Genomic DNA, 7,394 nt, shown 5'->3' with positions numbered 1-7,394 from the left:
GGCTGACAGGAACTGCACGCTCCCTATACGCAACACTCGGCCACAACCGAGCTTAGAATCATACACAGAAAGCGGGAAATAAATGCACGACACAAAGAAGAGAAGAGTACACAGGATGTTTACGTGGAAAACCCCAAACTAGGGAAAAAACCACGGCAGCCCACAGGCTGCAAAATATCACTATGTTAGAATGTACAACAGTGAGTTCACGGAGGCAACGACCTCGTGCTCACGATCTTCGCCACAGGCGGCGGTTTCAACAGAGGCAACGACCTCTTTCTCTCTCTCTCTCTCTCTCTCTCTCTCTCTCTGTACACGGTTACGTGCTCACTCTCTTCTTGCACCAACAAGAATAACAACCACTAAAAGTTTGCCCTAAGTCATATTTATACTAATATGACTTTTCGGCTATTTACAAATATAGCCATGATGGACTCTCATAAACATATTTACGAATATGTCTCTTCATCCGGTGAGCACTCCTCACCGGGTCTGCACCATCCGGCTCTCCGTAGCCGGGTACTCCTCATCCAATTTCGGCCTCGGCCTCGGCCGAGTTTGTTCATCAGCACTATTCTTCTCCCTTCCCATCCGGAGGGACCTGTCTCCCAACACAGGCTTCACGGCGATAGGGGAGGAAAGTCACCTCGTATGTCGACTGAAGAAAAGCCTCTATGGCTTGAAACAAGCGTCGAGGATGTGGTACCAGAAGTTCGACTCCTACATTAGGTAGCTTGGATACCGCCGATCTGACTCTGACCCATGCATGTCTTCACCTATGGTGATGGTGCTATATCATGGAGGTCAAAACTTCAAGAGTGTATGGCCCTATCAACCACGGAGGCTGAGTACATAACAACATCGAAGACAACGAAGGAAGCGATCTGGTTGCACCGACTGTTTGCCAACTTTTCAGCCACAGGCCGAATTGACCGACCAACAATCATGTCTATCATGCAAAGACAAAGCATATTGAGGTGCGGTATCATCACATCCGAGAGCTCACAACCGAGATGAGGCTTGAAGTTCGGAACATCGACACCGAGGTGAACATCGTCGATTGCCTAACGAAGCCACTCTCAGATCAATGCTTCGGAGCACTAAGGACAAAGATGGGACTGCGGCAAGCGACTGAGCAGAAGAAAGCTGAACGAGGAACAAAAGGTAAGAGTCGACCGAATCAATCATGATAATGAGCCAGGCTAGGCTTGACACAGACCTCACCTCTACCGACTCGGCTATATGTCGACCTACTTGTAACACAAATTTAGATTAGTATTGTAATCTAGGTTTACGAGGGAGATAACCCCAAACACATGTACATGTAGGAAAGAGTAGTCCTTTTACTGGGGAGTTTGTTGGCATAAAAGGCCGACTCCTTCCACTTTGTATCCTAGTGTGAACTCGTCTAAAGAGTTAGGGTTTAGTATATAAACGATAACCTAACATTGTAAAGATAGAGCTCTTGATCATCTTGTAACATCAAGTCTCTTAGAGAGAGAGAGAACAGAAATAAAGAGAGCTTCCATTAAAGTTTCATCCGTGTGTCTATATCTTCTTGCACTCCTTCTGTGTTGTTTGCTGAGCATAACCAACAAGCCATCACATACGTTTTCGCGCATATTTGTCCCTCATGACTTGTGAGATAAAAAATATTACATTTCACGTGTACGTGTGAAAGTGAGTAGTGACTCTCAATGTTCAAGAACTTTACTAGTGAATGTTGCCATTGAGAGTGCATAGTGTGATTGTGAGAGAAATTCGTGCAAGGATTAAGCTTGGTCGAAGATGTATGGAACGCATGGTCGAAAATGATCAAAGGCAGACCAGTGTATCAAAGTGTGATACTTAGACTCTCGAACTTGTTTAGGGTAAAGTGTGTATAGTCAACCACTCTCATCACTTGTGCCCCAATGCCCCATCTCACGTCACAATGTCAAGAGAGAGAGAGAGAGAGATAGAGAAAGAAAGAAAAAAAGAAAGATATATTAACGTCTTCTTAAGGCCAAAATTGGCCCATGAGATAGTTGGTTTACAACAAATTTGGTATTTATCCAATCATCAAAACTAAAATAAAATAAAGTAAAAATAGAACATAAACTAAAAGAGTTCCAGTAGTGTGCAAAACGTGGTATACTCGATAAAAGGAAGTGAATTTGCACTAAGCCTAATTTCATTTCCACCCAAGCCTCTCGAAAAGAAGTGGGAGGTCAAAGGGTTTTGGTGTGGGTGTGACCCATGGTCTCAGTGTATAAAGTGCCCTAGCCATGGTTTGTAGGCAGTGTAGCTCACGTTCCCTTATTTTCTTTATTGCTTTTACACCACCTAGAGTTGCTTTGAAACCCGGCATCTCATGGCGTTTGGTTCTTCTTTTGTTTTCTGCTTCATCAAGCAAAAGGCCGAATGGTGCAGGTGTGTCGACATTCGTTGTCTCCCCCTGTTCCCAAAAAACTTCATTTCTTACATGTTGGTGAGCATTAGCAACATTATTGTCAACATTTTGTAACTTATTCTCTTTGTGTTGTTTTAGCTCTAGGATGTATCTGCCTAATTTCTATATATGTAGAGTATCTAATAGTTTGGGGAGGGTAGGAGAGGAACCAAGTATGTCTTGGTATTTTGCCCTTATCTTGGCATAGGTGGGACACTTGCATGTAAAGTGGTACTATCAGGAATAGTACTAAAGCAGAGATGGAATTAGTACTAAGAAGAGTAGTACTATTAGTACTAAGAAGACAGGACTGCGTAAGATTCCCGAGAGAGAGGAAGTGAGAAGAGGAGAGAGAGAGAAATAGGATGATGACAGCAGCTCTTATATTATATGAAAGATAAGTACAAATCGGCTAAGAGGCTTAAGACTGGTGTTGAACCAATTTGGTTCAAAACAATGCCTTGTGCCTCCTTTTATAGTGTTTTTAGAAATAATCTTTAAGCTTCTAGAATGTTCCAGAGAGATCTGGAATATACATCAATTTTCTATGATAAAGTATAAATGAAAATAATATCCTACAAAATACAATTCCTAATCTAATGGTAAGAGCTCGACCCATGTAGCATAAAGTCATGGGTTCGAGTCTTGCCATGACACTATCTCCCCCTTAAAGACGACGAGTGGAACGAGTCGGCGCTAACTGCGGACCGGGTTTGTCCGGATACTTTCGGTGGAAATCAGCAAGGAGATCTTGTGCATTGGCAACATTCTCGACGGGTTCCCAAGTACGTTCGCTCGGACTATAACCGAGCCAATCGACCAAGTAATAAAGTTTGTTGCGAACAAGTTTGGAATCGAGGATGGCAGCAACTTCATACTCCGGGCCGGCGTCCAACTCCAGCGGGGGCGGCGGTGGTGTCACACGATCGGGAATGGTGTTTGCTTTATAAGGTTCAAGAAGAGAACAATGGAAAACCGGATGTATCTGAAGCTGCGGAGGGAGATCCAGGCGGAAGGTGACATCATTAATCTTCCCCGTAATACGGAAAGGACCGAGTCGTCGATAATCCAACTTGTCGCACGGTCGAGTAGTCTTGATGTGACGACGTAAGAGCCATACTCGATCTCCGATGGCAAAAGAGGAGGGAATCCGATGACGATCCGCATAAGTCTTCTGTGTGTGTTGAGCATGACGAAGGTGAGTAGAGAGATCCATCTGGATCTTGCATAGCCTCTCCAAATGGTCCTCGGCACGAGGGTTGGTAGGTAGCTCCGGAGTGTCGATCACCGACCAGCGAGGATGGAAACCGGTATAAGCGAGAAATGGGGAGACCCGAGTCGAGGAGTGAATAGCATTATTATACGCAAACTCCGCAAAGTGGAGAATCTTGGCCCAATCGTCCTGTTGATAACTCAGGAAACACCGGAGATATTGCTCCAACGTTTGGTTTGTTCATTCCGCCTGTCCGTCAGTTTGAGGATGGTAGCCGGAGGAGAGGTTGCAGGAGACCTTGAGCATCTTGAAGAGATGCTGCCAAAATTTGGAGACAAATTGCGGGCCTCGGTCACTGACAATACTGTCTGGTAGGCCATGATGCCGAAATACCTCACGCATAACAAGAGCGGCGGTTTCCTCGCTAGTGATGGCTTTAGTACATGGCACAAAATGTGCCATCTTCGTATATCGATCGACGACGGTTAGGATAGCATCGAACCCCTTCGAGACCGACAGATCTGTAATAAAATCAAGACAAATAGACTGCCATGGCTTACTTGGAATTGGTAAAGGTTCCAACAAGCCATATGGATGGTGTCGTGGCATCTTTGCTCAGCAGCAAGCATCACAGGTCTGAACGTAGTCGTCGACAAAACGGCGCATGTGGGGCCACCAAAAAGATCGCTGCACTAACTCCAACGTCTTGGTACTACCGAAATGTCCCGCCGTATGGGTGTCGTGACAATGTTGGACGATTTGAAGGCGACAGGAGCAATCGGGGACATATACGCGCTTTTTAAAGAATAACAAACCATCATGATATTCGAATTGTCGGTAGTCAATACCTGGTTGTTGAGACTGAGAACAGGATGCCCGAGAAGTATCAATGTGCGCCAGGATGTCTTGAGCAAAACTATCCGTCTTCAAGGTTGCACGTTGTCGTGAAGAAAACCGTCCATAGGCGGAATCGGCGCACCAAGGCGTGGGAACCGGTTCTTCACGCGCGCACGCTCCGAGTTGTACATAGAAGCGAATTAGGAGGATAATCGGCGGGAACGGGCCCTAACACGAGTGGAGACAAAGACCGCGCGAACAGTCTTTTCGGTCGCGCGCGCGAGCGAAGGAACTGTACGAGTCGGCGGCGTAACTACGCGGATGCGTAACTACGCGGATGCGTAACTACGCGGATGCGTGAAGGACGAAGCGAATCCCTGTCCAAAAGGGACAGGGAATAAAGCTGACGTGACGGCCTGCTCGTCGGCCTATATAAGGAGCAGGAAAGAGCTATTGCAGGGGGATCTCGCGTGGAGAGGACGAAGTGTTGTCGGACCGTTTCTGGACGCTTCGCCCTCTGTTTCCTTCCTTCTTGAGCTCCATAGCTTTTCTGTGCAGGGTTCCGAGGAGGCTTGCGCTGTTTCGAGGAACGCCCGAGTGCTTCCGGCAGCACCTCCGACCGGCAACCCCTTTGTGCGTTGAAGCGAACAGGCATCGGCATCTGTTCGCCGGCCTGTTCGGTTGTAACCAACCTGTGCCCCATCGAGGGTTGTAGTCGTGTTAGCCATTCTTGATATATATATTTAGTCATTCGCATCTGTCTGTGTCGGTGTTCGTTCGCGTTCTCCGTGCTGAAGGGCCGTGTCCCTGTGTATCCCCGGTCCTGCGTAGCCGGTTCTCTCTCTTTCTCCTCCCTCGCTTGCTCTTTGGTTCGAGACCCCCGCGGTCCCGCCTCGTTTCCACACGCACTTGCGTAATAACACGACATCTTGGTGAACCCGACGTGAAGGAGGCGGCAGAAGAGCAGAAGATGAGGGGGTCGGATCTTGCAGAGGCCATGGCTTCGGCCGTGGATCGGATTGTAAACGCGCGCGAGGGCACCGGTGCCCTCGACAGAGCTATTGAGGCGGTCGTCGGCACAATCGGCCGGTTCGATGGGAGGGATGCCACGAAGTATCTGGCGTCCTACGGTGCAGAAATGCTGATGCGGGACATTCCGGAAGAAAGGCGTCTTGCCGGATTTCCCCGAGTGGCAATGCCGAGCATCCATGCGGAGGTGCTCGAGGTGCGGGCGGAGAGCCGTACCTGGGAAGAGTTCGAAGGTCGGCTCCTAGAGAAATACGGGCTGGACGACGCGCTCCGGCTTTCGAAGCGAAGGTTCATGGAATGGGTGGAATCCCCGGGGAAGGGAAGAAACGCGTCGGCACTCCTCCGGGAGTTCGAGGAAAACTTTGCGCGCCTTTCGGCGCTCGACCGAACCATCCTGGACACGAGCCGGGTCTTACTGTTTGTCAAGTCGGTCGACGAGCGGGATCGGGAGCAAGTGGGCCTCTTGCTGGAAACCGAAGACGGGCTCACTACCGACTGGGCGGCTGTCAGGAAGGTCTGTGGCCGTTTCGACAAACGGCGAGAATGGGCGGATAACGGGGCAACCGGGTCGGGCTCGGTCGCAGCAAGGAAGCTCGAACCAGCGCCACAGGTGCGAAAGGAAGAGACCCGAGAGTGGTTGGAAACGGGTTCGGCTTCGACCGGCGTAGTCAGAGGCTCAACCGGAGGAGCGGCGCTGGAGGAATTGACGAAGGCGATAAAGGACCTCCAAATCGCGCAGGCCCGAAGGGAAGGAGGCGAACCGGCTCGTGACCGACGGCCGGCGGCAGGAAACAGGTGCATGTGGTGCGATGAAGTCGGCCACATTCGGAAGGACTGCGGCGACTTCGCGGAGGCGCTGAGGAACAGGGTGGTGTACCTGTGGGAAGGACGGGTGCATGCCAGCGACACCCGAAGGGCCCTGAGCCGAAACGACGGGCGAGGTGGTATGAAAAGGTTGATGGAAGAGGCGGCGGCCCGACACGCGGAAACCGTCCACTACTCGGCGTCGGCCGGCATTCGAGTTGGGGGCGGCGAGGGCTGAAAGGAAAGCAAAGCCGGATTCTGGCCGACGATGCTAGAAGGCCTTGCCGGTGCAGGGCTTAAAGGGGAGGAATCGGACCGTGCGGAGAAACGGGTACGGGAGATGACCGGGTGGAGCGACCCGGTCGAGGAAAAGACGGGCTTCGTGGAAGCCGCTTGCCGGAACTACGAGGCTCTGGTAGAAGAGAAGCGGGTGGGGAAACCCGGGACGACCGGGCCCTCACAACGATACGAGACCCGGTCCGGGCCACGACGGGACGAAGCCGGCGGGGCCGGTACGCAAGATAAACCCCAGAAGGGTGGGTACCGTCTGGGGACGGAGATAGAAAGAACCACGGACTTACGAAAGGTCCTGGAGGAACGGATCCTTGACAGCAAGGTGGAGCTGTCGTTACGAGAGGTGCTGGGAATCGCCAAGAAGGAGTTCCACGACTCCATCGTGGACTTGGTGAAACGGAAGAGGCTGTCAACGGAGACAGAACCGGAAAGACCAGTGGAAGTGCGGACGACGCACCTAGACGACATGGCGCTGGGAGACGAGTGGGCGGAAAGCCACTATTCGAGACCACACTGGGCCCGAGCGACCACGGAAACCCCGGTGAAGATCGGCGGTGTCCAGGAACCGGTGATAGCTTTGGTGGACCACGGATCGGAGATCAACTTGATGTCCATGGACTTCTATAAGAAGGGCAAATGGCCGATCAACACCAAGCACGGGTGGAAAATAAGGGCGGCAACGCGCGCCACCGAGGAGCTGCACGGGGCCTGTCCGAATGTGCGAGTCAAGATCGGCGACGTCGAGATTGACCAGCACTTCTTCGTGCAGGAGACGTCTTCGCATCC

Source organism: Azolla caroliniana, unplaced genomic scaffold (genome assembly GCF_043228905.1).
Source record: "Azolla caroliniana isolate FFs.n. ecotype wild unplaced genomic scaffold, voAzoCaro1.0.p SCAF_14, whole genome shotgun sequence".
Classification (NCBI taxonomy): Eukaryota; Viridiplantae; Streptophyta; class Polypodiopsida; order Salviniales; family Salviniaceae; genus Azolla; species Azolla caroliniana.
Note: the sequence above shows the minus strand (reverse complement) of the source record.